Source organism: Bidens hawaiensis, unplaced genomic scaffold (genome assembly GCF_021521415.1).
Source record: "Bidens hawaiensis isolate Kalapana, Puna unplaced genomic scaffold, B.hawaiensis_p1.1 tig00040012_1, whole genome shotgun sequence".
In the NCBI taxonomy this organism is placed as follows: Eukaryota; Viridiplantae; Streptophyta; class Magnoliopsida; order Asterales; family Asteraceae; genus Bidens; species Bidens hawaiensis.
In genome coordinates, this window is record NW_027505639.1 from 90,824 (window position 1) to 107,400 (window position 16,577).

The 16,577-nt window shown below is 32.9% G+C and overlaps 1 pseudogene; it reads right to left on the reverse strand.

Moving 5' to 3' along the window:
- Positions 1-10,159: 10,159 nt before the first annotated feature.
- LOC143614437 (uncharacterized) lies at positions 10,160-13,206 on the reverse strand (annotated as a pseudogene).
- Positions 13,207-16,577: the final 3,371 nt, after the last annotated feature.

Below are 16,577 nucleotides of genomic sequence, written 5' to 3' on the forward strand. Positions count from 1 at the left end.
TTGAGGTGAGTACCACATTCCCCTATTTTACCGCTTTCAATGTTTTGGGGACATATGCGTAAATATATTTCTCATATATACCTATACTCAAAACTGCAACTTTGTCTTATGTGTTAACAACTTATACCTTACTTGTTTATGTGCTTACATGCTTTACGTGAACCGCATTCGGAGAGGTCCAACATAATCTCAGTCTAGTATGATCATACGCCAGTCGTTAGCCTTTGTGCTTCTCGACATCTCAGTTATATTTGCTCATTTGGTTAATTTGTTTTTCTCATATGACTTGTTGTAGCTACGTATTTTATTATATATACTATATGTACAACTAAACTGATGTGTTGCTCACTCAACATGTGTTGTTGACAAAATTCTATTTTAAACGTATATGCAGGTTATCGTAGAAATTTAATGCAGGTTGGTAAAGAGTTAGTGAAGAATTTAAGTTAGAAATGATATGATCAAGAATTTAATTTGTAATTGTTTGTTTAAAAAGTTGTATTTTGTACTTGAATTATTTTGAAATTATTAAATAGATATTGAAAACTTATATTGTGCATGATAGTAACCTTGAGAGCTGTGACAATCAGTTCGCGCCCCGGCATTTCCACCGTAGGTTGGGGTGTGACAGATTGGTATCAGAGCCGAAGGTTTAAGATAGGTCGTTAGTGGTGCTTTAGTAACATGCTTATGAGCCCCATATGTGCTTATTTGTTTACTTTATGTGTTCTATTTAATTGTTTACAGCTTATGTAATTACTTGCTAGATTAAGTACTTATTTAACTGTTTATTTAATTGTTTATTTTATATTTCATGCACATACACACACAACTCCGAAGCTATGCTTAACTCTCAAAATATTTTATTACTCCGAAACCATGTCTCATCCTCAAAATGTTTTTATAACTCTGAGGCTACGCCTCAACCTCAAAATATTTATATTTAATTTTATTAAAAAAATTTTTATTATCCGAAATTTTCTTGAGAATTTTTTTTTTGTTTTTGCTCCTACTTTAAGCGTTCAACGTAATCGGCTGAACGGTTACACCCTTTATTGCGTTTTATTGTTTTTAAAACGTCTAATCGGGTATAAAACCCATGGGACGCCATGGACACGCCAACTATACATTTGCACAATTCGTTATACTTGCGATATTTTGTTGGAAATTTATCGTCCGTTATGATACACAAGGTGTTTCAGCTACTTATGTTTGAGTTCGTTTATTCGTTATTTAGTTTGGTCGGTTAAATCGCCATGTAAAGCTCATAGGCTGACAAACTTAATTGATTCATTGAATTCGTTAATTAAGTTGGGCCATTCAAATTTCCATGTAACTCTCATGGGAAGCCAACTTACACGTTTGTTTTGGTTTTGGTATGCTAAAAAGTTGGGAAACAAAATGCCATGGAAAGCTTATGGGAAACCCAACACATCGAAGAACATTCGTTATTTGTTTATTCGCTTGTTTATTTGATTTTATACGAAATGATTTATGACTTGATTTAATTACTCAATTATTCTATTATTCAATTATGCAATTTATCAATTCCTTACTAAATTATTGTTGAATCAAGATCTACTGATTCGATCTATTCATATACTCAACATTTTTATTCTCCTGATCGGATACAAATTCTCCATTTATCATAAGCCAATCAAAACAATTTACACTCTATCGATTTTCACATATTCATCTGATCACGTTATTATAATATCAATACCTTAAGTGATTTAAATAATATAGCACAATTTAATACTCATGATACCATATACATAAACCATTAAACATATTTTAAGCATTTAACCTCAAATTCTAATTCGTTAAAAACATATTAAACTTTGATAAAACTTTTCTCTCATCAAATCAACTTATCGATTATCAATTTAGATTCTAACTTATCCTTAAGTTATAAATAAAAATCAACATAAAATATCTAAGTTTCGTTTTACACAATAACTCATATGAAATCTAAACAATTATCCAATTTCCTCATTAAATCACATCTTTATTAATCATAGAATGTTTTTCTCAACATCAGACAACATCAATTATTTATTCTCTATAACCGCCTCATGACCACATGTTTAGTCAAAGAGATAGCTCATGCGATCTCTAAAATATAAACCCAATTTCTAACACGTAAATACAATCAACTAAATCTTGTTCATTAAACTAAATTGTTGGTAATTTTGATCCATTTACCCCTGCTCATTCTTATGACAATAATAATAACAAACGCAAGCCTAAACATAAACTATGTGCCATTAATCAAATTAGCAACCAATCTCAATAAAATCATAGCGTCTCAACTAAGAAACTTTACGTCAAAATCCACTCGTTACGCTTCACTTGACACTATCACTATTCAATTTCACCCTCATATCATTTTGTACCCCATGTAATCGTTCGATTATCTTGTTAATACTTGCCACGTACCACAAGATGTTCCACAACTGTCTATGCCACCAAATTCTAAAGCCTATGCTACGACGTTTTCTCCAATTTCATATCTTTCTACCTATAATTACTAACTATGGAAGTCTTAATCACCTACGCCATGTGTGTTCTCGATCCAATCGTATTCAACAAGCTCAAAATTTCCAAACTTTTTTTTATTAAACCCTACTTTGCAACCTAATAAAAATTTTTCAATTCAATCAACTTCAATGATTCAAATTTTTATAGATCTAATTAATCAAGTTATGTTAAAACAAATAAATCAAATCAATCATAACTAAGTTTATCAAAGAAGATGTTTTTGTCATTTTACCTAAACATATTTTATGTTTCTCGGTCGTTCATTATAACAAATATTTATTTAATCTTTGAGTTTAATTTTTTTTATTCTAATAGCTTATTGATTTTAAGTGATTATGCTCATACAATAAAATCTACCTTTTCAAAATACAACTTTCTATAATACTGTACTCCTAGTTTATTTTCCTGACCTCTCACTTAATAACTATTTGCGCAATGTACCCCCTCATCTTATAAAATTTTACTTTTAATCCTCATGACGCAATTCCTCTTACTTCTTAAGACAACATTGTTATCTCTACATAATTAAACATTTTACTATTCTTATGATATCCTCAACTTATCCTTCATCTTATAAATCTTTATTTTTGGTCCTCGTTGAATGTCTCATCTAAGAAACTATCGTCATCCTCGACATCAATCGTTTGACTCTCACGACCACCGCATAGCTGCTTTTATAGCTAAAGAGTTAACTGTTGCGATCCCTAGGTTAGTAACCCAAATTCGTAACCTTAATGCAACCGATTCAACTTTTCCCACTAATTCCCTTGTTGGTGACTACAAACCGTCTACCTCCACTAATCCTCACAACAAGAAACGTAAGAACCTCGCTGCAACAAAACCTACCCACCCGCAAGTCTCCTCAAACAAGAAACCTTACCTCGGTCCTTACCCGTTATGCTCCATTTGTAACCATCATCACCTAGTTAAATCCCTATGCCGTCTTTGCACCCAATGTAACCATTATGGCCATCTTGCTAACACTTGCTGTATCCCGCCTATTGCACAAGCTGTTCCGCAAAAACCTAATCCTCTTGCTCAACCAGATGTTCCTAATATCCGTGTTTGATACCATTGTGGAAACCCAAATCATCTCCGTAATGTCTTCCCTCAACTTACCCAAGCTCATCAAGCCCAATCCACGACTACACAATGCTACTTGACCCATGCTTACCAGTCTCAAACCCATCAACCTCATGTCCCTCAAGCTCCTCCTATCAATCAAGGTCAACCTTATTTAACCCAACACTACCAAACCTCGCAACCACAAGCTCAAGTTTACCAGACATATTCCCACCAAACAACTCTCTTGCAAACCATTCAAGCTCCAGTTTTCCAGGAAATGACGAATCAATCTACCTCAACTGCTTCTACTCCTGCAACTCCTCATGGTGCCTCAAGTCAAGTCAATTAAGCTACTCATCGATATTAAAGACCTTTGTCGTTCCCTTTATCTATTTTAAGTTATCTTGTATTTTTCATAATTATTGTAACGCCTCTTATGGCCATTTGAACTATTTACCTTTTATATTCTATCTTAGGAATAAAGTTTCTTTTAAATAGATTGTTTATTTAAGCCTACTTCTATCTTGCTTCTTTGTCTTCACTATTTATAAGCTACCATTCTTAAATTTTAAATACTTATATCTTTACGTTTAAAAGTCATCTTAGAAATTTATTTGCTTTATTTAAATCCACTATAACTTTTGAAATTATTTTATACATTAGTGACTTTTTAGTGTTTTAAATTAAAACTCCTTAATACTTGTGTTTCCTCAAAAACATGTTTTACTCAAATGTTTTCGTAAATCCACGCGATGGAACGAATCATGTGGACCATCCGACGATAACAATAATTATGGTCCGGAACATAATTATCGTAGTCATCGCATGGAAATCATGAAGCGTAAAGTTGTGTGTCATAATATAGAATTGAGAGTAGTTGCGATAACGGTACAAAGGTAAAAATGATAAGGACATGGTGGATACGCCGCTGGTACATTCTATATATAAGTGCCCTTATCGGATTTGCATTGGAGCGTTATTTTAACTATTCAAAGTTCGGTTTTATGATCAATTTTTAATTTCTATTTTAAAAGTTTCTTTTCCTCAAACTCTAATGGTGTTGTTATAGTATTCCTTAATTTCGGGACGAAATTCCCTAAAGTAGGGGAGACTGTAACAACTCGATATTTTCGAAACCTATAAACCCGACCGTTTCGGTGTTTGGGTCATTTTATAAAAATATCGTGTTCAACAAGCTAAATTGATTATTTTATTAATATTTAGTTGTTTCTTTTAAATTTTATCTCAATTGTATCCGATCTCAAACCCCAAGGTTCAAACTGAAAATATACTATAAACCGTTTCCTAATCTGGTTAACCCAGACCCGTACCCTTACCCAAATCCGTAATCCATTCCTTTTTTCTTAAACCCGGTTATAATTGAAAACCTTGGACCTAAATTCTCGTATTCAAAATGGTAATTGAATCAAAGGTTGTGTTATACATTCAAAAATTTGCTAAAACGACGTTCTAATTAAGCCAATTTGATCAAATTGATTCGTTCTTCCTTTATGTGCAGCCGACACCTTATTGATCCCATAATACATATAAACGGAATTCATAATTCAATTAAACTGACAACCTCAATCCTCTAACCCTCGCTAACCTTAACCTTATACATAATTTGTTTTCCATAGCTGTTTGTATGCTCGTTCATCACCTCTAGTTGCCGCCCGCCGTCCGTCCAAATTAACCCAGCACACGTCAGTTTATGAGGTAATTAATTATGGGGTTTTGATCGCGAGTTCATGTAGATCAAAAGCCCCAATGTTGATTTGATTAACAGGGACGGGATAGATCGATTTGAATAATTAGGGTTTATAATCAAATCTGTTATGAGCTGCTTGTATTTTTAATAAATGGAAACGGTTTCCTAATCGCTTGGCGCTGTAGCTCAGCTAGTTAATACATGCGTGTTATCGGGCGGAGGTCGCGGGTTCGACCCCCTGTACCCGATGTTTTTGGAGATTTTCTTGTTTATTTCCTTTTACACCATTAAACAGTTATATTAATCAAAATAATAACTATTAAAGATTATTCTAATAAAACCCGGTTTGCAAAACTCGTTTAATTCTCGTTTTCATTCACATACATAAATAAAGTATCTTATCACTTAGCAACTAATGTTTTAATAAATTAATAAATCAAGTAATTTTATTTATAAAACTACGGATAATATTTTGTTAAGTTATGTTTACATAAATCAAAATAATAATTTTATATAGTAAATCCTTATATAAATATAATATTATTATATTATTAATTTGTTATTGTTTAAGTAGTTGGCGTAATTAAATCTTGTACTTAGTGTATCCGTTTGCTCTTGTTTCGTCTTAGGCTCTAACGTTCGCGTGTGACTTCATGTATTCTTATTATCTCAATCATCTTGTTCGTCTTTGAGGTGAGTACCACATTCCCCTATTTTACCGCTTTCAATGTTTTGGGGACATATGCGTAAATATATTTCTCATATATACCTATACTCAAAACTGCAACTTTGTCTTATGTGTTAACAACTTATACCTTACTTGTTTATGTGCTTACATGCTTTACGTGAACCGCATTTGGAGAGGTTCAACATAATCTCAGTCTAGTATGATCATACGCCAGTCGTTAGCCTTTGTGCTTCTCGACATCTCAGTTATATTTGCTCATTTGGTTAATTTGTTATTCTCATATGACTTGTTGTAGCTACGTATTTTGCTATATATACTATATGTACAACTAAACTGATGTGTTGCTCACTCAACATGTGTTGTTGACAAAATTCTATTTTAAACGTATATGCTGGTTATCGTAGAAATTTAATGCAGGTTGGTGAAGAGTCAGTGAAGAATTTAAGTGAGAAATAGTATGATCAAGAATTTAATTTGTAATTGTTGTTTGTTTAAAAAGTTGTATTTTGTACTTCAATTATTTTGAAATTATTAAATAGATATTGAAACCTATATTGTGCATGATAGTAACCTTGAGAGCTGTGACAATCAGTTCGCGCCCCGGCATTTCCGCCATAGGTTGGGGTGTGACAATTTAATATACATATATTTATACATCTCGAATGCATTGTAAAGTTATGTTTATTTAATGTTTTGAGTTCGGTTTAGTTTGTGTTTTGTTTATCATTTATTATTTAAGGTCTTGATTCAAGTATTTTATATTTTTCATGTTTTAAATCGTTTGGTGTCTTTCACGTTAAATCTAATTCTTTCTATCATTTCATAAGATGTTTAAGTTCGTTTTGCTTGTCAATGATTACATGATTGCTTCACTTAGTGTTTTAGTTGTTTTCATGTAGATGGTGACTAGAAAGTTAAGGGAAAGAAGGTCAAGAAGTTTCTAAACGTTACTTGGAGTTCAAGAAAGATATCTAACATATTTAAGCAATAAAATAACACAAAAAACCGGAGCTCCCACCTAGGGCACGCCGCGCCGTGCGACTGTGGCACCAAGATGGGGCCCCGCGGCGCCTAGCCCATCTGACCAGCAATATTTTGCTTATTCAAGGCCCAACTCGTTTAATATATAAAGGGTTATAAACCTAAACAAAGAGATAACATATCAGCCGATTTTCCAAGGGTTAGAGCTAATATTGAAGGTGTTTTGGAGCTAGGAATCAAGGAGGATCATCGAGCTTTCATACAAGTGTTCAAGGATCGATTAAGACGAGTTCTTTCGTTCTTTATCTTTGTTCTTGTTCATTATATTTCATGATGTATATCTTTGTTCTTGGTTTTAGTTATTTATCTTTGATTATGACTATGCTAGGCTAGACTTCATGTCTACCTAGGTTTGATGAACATGTTTGACGCTTGATTCTTACTTTGGACAATTGATTTGATTATGGTTTCATTTTATTGATAGTAAAAGACTTAATTTTGTTTTCATGATGCATATGAGTATTTGTTATCTTGATTGATTATTTAATAGATCTTTTATCTCTTGATTGTGTTCTTTAGATTTAGGGTTTATGTTTAATCATTACTTGGTATTTTGATTATTGTGATTGAATGGGCCCATTAGATCATAGAAGCTTGTTGATAGTTGGTTAGGGTTTTAAATGTTCTGCTAAATTCCAATAGCTGTAAGGTGAGGAGTTGTTCATGTTTCTTGGTTAATCGCATGCTAGGATAGATTAGTGACAATATTCTTGCTTATTGTGTTGATCCTTGTTCATGATGTCATGTTTAGCCTATCAAGTTATCTAGGGTTTAGTGTTTCGTGAGATTGCTTGCTTTAGATACTATTAATTAACCCTATTTGATAACTGTAAGGAAATCAATCCAAGTGATTGCTTAATAATCTAATATTCATTCTTTTGGATTTTACTTGATGCAATAGACGGTCCTTTAGGGTTTGTTAGATGAATATATTTAGAAATCAGTTTCCATATCATATTAGTTGTCCATTGCTTGATGATTGTTGATGCATGGGATTCTTAACTAGGTAGATTCCTTCTCTAATTGGTTTCGATCTTGTAATTAATTGCTTGTTTCTCGATCTTGTAATTAATTGCTTACTTTAATAATAAATAGTCGTGTCGTAAGTCGAGTCTAATTAGTTAATTAACGTAATTTATAGAGTCCTGTGGGTTCGATATTCCGGACTTACTTAACTTTAGTACAATTGATCGGTTCACTTGCCGGTGTTTTGTTTAGTTGAGTCTTAAGTCTTGTTTTTATTATTTGTTTAATTTAGTTAACATTTAATTGGATGTTTTAAGCACATCAATGACATAAAAATAAATAGGAAAAGACTCCACAAAATAAATTAGTCTATAATTTAACTCATAGTAATTTTTTTCCTTTAGTTTTCTACCTAAAAAAATTATTTGTACTCATAACTCAAGTTCAAGAATCCTAATATATCTTTAAAATATCTTAAAGAAATTATTATTTTCATTTTTTTAGCGGTCTTTAATCCCCCCCCCCCCCCCCCCCTCGTCTCGTTTAAAATATATTTGGATCATGTATTTGGATCGATGAGACAATTTAACTAGCTTTTACAAAAAAATTGGCATAAGGCAACCTTTATTTAAAAAAAAAAAATTGCATTAGACCTAATGAAACCTTTTTGTTAGATAACACAATTGTTTCTTTTAAATGCAAATTTAATGTATTATTTTTTTTTGTGAAATAAAGGTTGTCTTAGGCCAATTTTTTTGTAGTTCTGGGGTCATTTATCTTGGTTTTAAATCATTGAGTTTAGACATTGCTTCGGTGCTTCTTAATCCATTCAAAATGGTAGCAACATACCCCTTTTTGTGATTAATTTCTCTCTATCAAAGAATCATATTGATGGTTTATTTGTGCCCGATACACCATGAATCGAAAAGTTTTAGCCGTTCCAACAAAAATTTTGGAATTTAAAATTTGCTCGATTCGGATCCCTCGATTTATATATCGAAGATATACTTACGAAGTTGTTCCAATTTATTGATAGGAATTAACCCTAGATCGTTACCCGTGAGAAATTAATCAATATTTTCTACCCGAGCTCCATCGCAAACTATTTACATTACAATTACAGTCCAATTAAAAAAGAAGGGCTCTAGTAGAATAGAAAAATGACATCTAGCCAAGAGCACCTTCATTCCTATATAAAATGATGGATGTAAGAATAAGAATCCACAACGGATCGTGTCCTTCAAGTCACACGTTTTCTTCCACATCGTTTTAAACGAAGTTTTACCATAACATTCCTCTAATTTTGAACCAATATGGAATTGATTCAATTATGGAATCATGAATAGTTATTGGTTTAGTCGGTGCAGAAACATAATTATTTCTCTTTTTTCTTGGCTACAACTACATAGATAATCAATATTTTTATAACTATATATTAGCAAGACCCGGCTTTTTTGTATGAATGGAACGTTTTTATATAAATATCTAATTATCCCAAAATCTAAATAGAGAAATAACATAACTAACAGAAATAACATGAATAAAGAAATTCGATCTAAATAAATAAATTCCATTTGGCTATGCCTTTTCAAGTGACTCAGTTAAGTGGACTTATTAATTCCAACTTCCTAAAACTTTTCAAAGATTTAATCTATAAAAAATCATTACAAATATTTATACGTGAACAATGTTCTTACTTCTAATTCAAGTTTTACAATAAATACTCCATTTGATTATCATAATAAAGATAATTTCTTTTTCTTTTCAAACGAGATTCTCAATGATGTAAAGCAAATAATCTAAATAGAACAAACACAAATAATTGTAAAGGCAGGTCACAAGAACAATAATAACTAACTTTCAGTTTATTATAGTCTCAATGGCGTACAAATCATCATTCCTAGCAAAGGTTCACATGTATACATTAGGAGATAGGAAGAAACCAAAGGGTAAACAAAAATACCGAGTATTAAATCTTACAAACATGAATCGCTACTAGTGACAGTACATTCAAAGAAACACTCAATACAGCCTTACCAATATCATCATAGACGTAAGAAACAAACTTTTATAAGCGAACAATGTAACACAATCACATATATACTAGCTTTTTAGGGATTGCAGAACTTGATCAGTAGACCTTTCACAAATCAAGATCTAGTTGTAGTTGTTACTGAGAAAAGCTTGTGAACAACAGTCTCAATATCCATTCGATCTTGTGGAGACTCAGAAGAGCACTGCACTCCAATGTTCACTAACAACATCAAACTCTTTTCATCGAAATCCTCATTTAGAAGCACTGGATCCAAAATATGAAGCAAAGAACCATCGCCCAGGGCCTTCCTAGCATAGGAATGCAAAGTTACACCTTCTTCAAACATTGGATCAATAGGTTTCTTCCCTATCATCATCACCAACAACAGTATTCCATAGCTATATATGTCTCCGCTGGTTGAGACGCCACTTCCAAGCCCGTATTCTGTAACTTATGTAGAGTTAATCATATAGTATAAAAAAACGTGGTCTAAAAGAAAATACTCAAATAGGCTAGTGATCATTAGCTTACCTGGAGGTGCATACCCAATGGTTCCTCTAAAAGCACTTGAGCTATCGTTGTTTGCATCATAAACTCCTTCAAATGAAAGAATTTTCGCGAGCCCAAAATCTCCAACGTGAGCAACCATATCGGTGTCCAACAAAATGTTGCTTGGCTTCAAATTACAATGAACAATTACATTTCCACACCGACAATGTAGATAATCAAGAGCACAAGCCACATCCTTGATAATGTTGATTCTTTGAACAAGATCTAGCACTTGGTGTATTGAGTGCAACCAACTGTCCAAAGTCCCATTTGGCATGAATTCATAAACTAAAGCTTTGAAATCATTGCCTTTGAAATCGATACTCGAAAACTAGTTGTTATAACCTTCACCAGATTGTGATGGCGAATATTTCTTAAAGCATCACATTCTGATATAAAACTCCTAAAACCTCCGTGGAGATTAAGATTCAATACTTTGATTGCGACGGTAAAGCCATGTTCGTTAAGAACTCCTTTGTTGACCAATGCAAAGCTTCCGGTACCGATAAGATTTCCTACTGAGAACCCTTCAGTAGCTTTGTATAGTTTTCCGTATGAAATCTTCTCATAAGATCCAGTTAGTGATGCATCTAACGGTTTGTCTTTGTTCTTTTTTATGCAACAATAAAACCAAATAAATGACACCAGAGCAAACCCTACAACAGTGGAAGATATCGAGATCGCCATAACAACACCAATAGAAAGCTTTCTAGTACTTCTTTTGGTTGTGCATTTGGGTAAGCGAAGCTCCGGTATGCCACCACAAAGTCTATTGTTTCCTATGATTGATATCATACTTGTATTGGTAAAAATACCTTTAACAGGCACATCTCCTACAAAATTGTTATATGAAAGATCCAGATACTTCAAATCCATTTTTTGCAAATACCCTGGAATAAGCCCGGAAAAGTTGTTTCGAGACAAGTTAACATATTCGAGGCCTCTCAAAAAACTCAATGCCTCTGGCATTGATCCTTGGAATAAATTATTAGAAAGATTTAGTGTTTGAAGGCTGATGCAACTGCTTAAACTACTTGGAAGTTCACCTGATAAATGATTCTGGGAGAAATCAAGATAGCATAAGGTCTTCAGGTTGCCAATCACTTGTGGAAGCATGCCAGATAGATTGTTTTGACTAAGATCTAGCCTAATGGAAAGTGAGGACAGTTTGAATATTTCCATAGGTACACTTCCTCTTAGGTTATTTCTATGAAGGTCTAGAAACAACAACTTTTTGCATCCGCCTAAAGTCGAGGGTATAGTACCTTCCAATTTGTTTGCTTCCAATGTTAGTTCGCTTAGAAATGTGAGGTTTCCTATCGATGTTGGAATAATCCCAGTGAAAGCATTGAAGCTCAGATATAGTCTTTCCATGTTTTGAAGCATTCCTATGCTTTCAGGAATTAGGCCCGTGAAGTTGTTTAGTGCTAGATTAATTCTATTCAACCCAACCAAATTGCCTATAGATGAAGGGAGGTTCCCAGAAATATGATTTCCATAAAGCCCTATGTACTTCATTTTGGATGAGAAGTTCCCGAGCGAATTTGGTAACACCCCTGTTAATCGGGTTTCAAAAAGTTCCAAGTTCTCTAAATTACTACAGTTGGACAAAGAATCAAAAAGATTCTTGGTATTAGTTTCAAAATTATTGACAGCAAGATGCAACATCTGAAGATTTTGCAGTTTTCCAAAATCGATGTGAATTTCACCCCTGAAATCATTTACAGAAGCATCGAAGTATTCCAACTTTGAACAATTTGATATGGAGGGTGGAAGGAATCCACTGAAATGATTATCATCAATTTCTAGTACCTGGAGATGAGGTTGGCTTAAACATAAGTTTGTGGGTAGATCACCATGAAGTTGGTTTAGTGGGATGTTGAAGTATTCTAACATAGAAAGGTTATTGGAAAGTAATGGAAACAAGTCGACGAGGCCGTTTTGTCCTAGGCCTAATGCTCTCAATTCTTTTAGCTGATTGAAGGAGTCGGGCATGCTGCCTCCTAACGGGTTTCTGGCAAGAAAGAGGTATTCAAGATATGTGAGATTGCCAATGGACGGTGGAATCCCACCCGTGAAGTTATTTTTGTCTAAGTATAATATCACCATCATCTGCAAAGAATTAAAAATATTTGGAATTTTCCCAGGCAACTTATTTGAAAATAAGTCAAGTAACCATAGTTCCGAACAACTTGATAAGTTGGCTGGGATTTCTCCGGTGAAAAAGTTCTGGTGAAGGGAAAGCACTTGTAATCGTGATAAGCGACTTACTTCGTGTGGGATACTTCCATAAAACTGGTTGTCATCTAAGATGATAGACCTAAGGAAGCTGAGGTTTCCAAGAAAAGAAGATAAAGAACCTACTAAGCCTTTGCCTGCTAGATTTAAGCTTGTGACTCTTTTGTGTCGGCGACCGCATGTCACTCCCCGCCACGTGCAAAAAGGAAGAGTATCATTCCACGATGTGAGAACACCATAAGGATCAACTGTAATCTTGGATTTGATTTTCAGTAATGCAACATTATCTGCTGGATGATTGGAACCAGATCCAGCAACATTCATTTGTATAAGAACAAGAAGCAAGGTTGCTTTTAAGCAGAATGAGGAGCACATAGTTACCGATGTTCAAAGTTTAAAGATCTTTAATTCATGATTATGAATGAAAGAAACTACATGTAGAAATCTCTTTTTTTTTATATCATATTAGGATTGGAAAATAAAATCATATTGTTCAATCATTGCAAAAGATTGATTTTGATTTCAAATCATCAGGACTTTTGGACTTTGACTTAATGAGGTTCACAAGATATACGTAAGAGTCGGACTATCTAATGGTCCAACTTCTTGACGTCTATAATTTTTCTGTCCATTAACTATCCATGTTATTTAGTGTATAGTCATTTTTAAACAAACAATTTAAATTGTCACAAAAGCACGTTATGCCACAGGATTGAAAGACTTGTTACTCGAAAAATAGACACTACGGTCGACTTACTCTAAATCATTACCTTAAATTTAGAATATCATAAAGTTAATGGCAGTTTGTTTTTAGAATGGCGACATTCTTGTGTTTAGGCTACTATACTCTAGTCGGACTATGTTGTCTTAACAAAGTCCACGCTGGCTTCAGAGTTTGGCTTGGGGATTCTCTCGAGAAACCATAATGCCGGATACCACTTGATAGTATGTGCCGCTACAAAGCATAACTCTTTGGCGTAACACACGGGGACAAAAACCCGATTGGGCTCAGAATTCGAACGGACAACCTTGTACAAGACATAAATCAAATCTTGAATTACCATAGTTTATAAAGAGTGATACAAGTGGAGATAGAACTTAAGTCCTACCTGAGAAACCAAGTCTCCTACCACTATATCACAAGTGAGAGATTAGTTAAGGGTAGTTATAATCATATATATTTGCCGTTCAAAAAAATAATTATTCTTATATTTAAGACCGTATTTTGTTTTTTTGCTTTAAATTTAATAAGTAGTTTAGTATAAATAATTAGTGACATTTGGAAAACCAGTGGGAATTCTATCCGTCAAGTCAATTTGCAAATGACTCACAAAGTCATTTGTCACTGTTCTGGCTAGTCTTCCACTACTTTGTAGTTCTTGGAAAAACTTAATTAGTGAAAATTATGTTGCTTAATTGATCGGAAGCAAACACCTAACAAAATAATTCATTGTATCCCTTCAATACCAATTCGAAATGAATCATTATTATAAATACAAAAAAAAAATAATAATTATGACCATAAAAACAAGAACATGTAGCGGAAATGTTATTTACAAATGATCGTATTTTAATAGTGTATCCTCCCGATGTCGTAGGATTCAAGTCAGACTAACTTAAAAAAAGATTGATATATCATCAATAAGATCATTCTTAGTCAAAACTTTTCATCTTTGGTTGTTTTATGTTATGGATGAGATCGTGACCGTCTCTCGTACATTACCCGTACATGTACCCGAAAATATCCGTACCTAAAATCAGTAAATCTTGGTACCCATACCCACACCCGAATTTTATGGTACGGGTACAGGTACATGTACTTTGGACACGATACTCACATTGGTACCCCTTTGTTTTTTTAATCTCTTCTAAACTAGGTAACGGTATGGTACCGACAATCAATTATCTTTAAAACTAAAACTGTAATACCACAACCAAAACCGTAATACCGCAACCAAACATAACACCAAAATTATAAATGAAACAAATCAACCATAATATAAAATTCATTCAAAATCAAGTAATGATTACCAAAATATTCCAAGTATCCCAAACATTATTTTTATCAAAATGTTTAAAACAAAATTATTTTAAGCAAAGAAAGTTAACATCCGTTAAATTTTCGTTAGTCACCTTTCTATTTTCCCTTTCCCTTTCTTTGTTTATTGTTTCCTTAATTTGTATAGAAAAACAAAAGAGAAAGTTAATACATGTTATTTAACAACCAATCATATTTAATAAAAATGAATAAATAAGAACCTCTTACCCATGAACTAATTTTTTTTTTGGCCCGATATATAAAAGAAACCATGCATATTACAAACGGGTATCGAGTACCCGTATATGTACCCTAAACTACATGTAACTAAAATCAAGAAATCTGGGTACCCGTATGGAATAGACTGGTATGGGTACAGATACGGGTATTCGGGAAAAAATTTTCATACCTATTTTACGCCACGTGATATTCAATCATTTTTTTTCCAGTTTTGTGAAAAAAATAGTGTAGTCAAAACTCTCCTCAAAACTTTGCAACCATCATCACACAACTAGTTTGAGTCCACTCGTGTTACGGGGGATTATTTTGGTTTTAATTGTTTTGCTATTTTATATTTTGTAATGGTTTGTTTTATTTTTTAACATTGTTTTGTTTAATACGTATATATTAGTTTGTTATGGACATTATATTTTTTAGCGTTTGAGCTCTTTTAATTGAGACATGTAGGTTTTTTAGTTTTTTATCGAACAACCACAAGCGAATATGAACATGTTGATTTTTTTACAAAGAAAAAACATTAACAAAACATGTCGTACGAAAAAAAGGCATTTAAGGTAGGTAACAATGGTGATTGATGCATAAGAGGGGAGGTTAACAATGCTTGGTGGAAAATATGTAGATAAAATAAATTAAATAATGGCTTGATAATGAAATGGTTTCACAAATAAATGAGATATTATAACTCCTATAAGTACTATTTGAGGTTTGGTGAGACCTATGACCCATGAAAATTATTGTTTGATGATTTATGGTTATTTCATAAATAAATGAAATATTATAACTCGTTTAAGGGTTATCCGGGTTTGGTGAGACCATGACCCACAAAAATTATTGTTTAACGATAAAATGCTTTCACAAATAAATGAATAAATTATAACTCATTTAAGAACTATCCGGGTTTAGTGAGACTCATACCCGCGAATTCAAATCAAATGAATGAGAAGCCAACAATCCCAAATCAAATAATCTGGTGGCTTGAGAGGGGTGTGGAGCAACTAGAGAGCGACACGAATTTTTTACAGGCATTTATATAGATAGATAGATTATTATTTTTTAATTGTTTAATGTAAATTAGGTTATTGACTCGTGTATCACACGAGTGGAATTATATAAATCGTCCAATAAACGCATATAATTTCAAACGACAACGTATTTTTTAATATGTTTTTGAGATGGTAACATGATATTTAGCTACAATTCATATTCATACATAATGTAAGTACTAAAAAACATAAACTTAAAAAAAAAAAGGAAAATACATAGTACAATTTTTACAAACATAATTTAAAAGTTTAAAATACAAAATTCATAAACTACTAAATATTTATTTGTAAACCATATTTGGTGTCTTGGTTGTAACTTTACACATGGTTATCCAAAATAAGCATCTTGATAAAGCCACATATAGTTAATCATGTGTAAAATAGGATCTCTCAAACATATTCCAACTATTGCTAGAGACTGACGA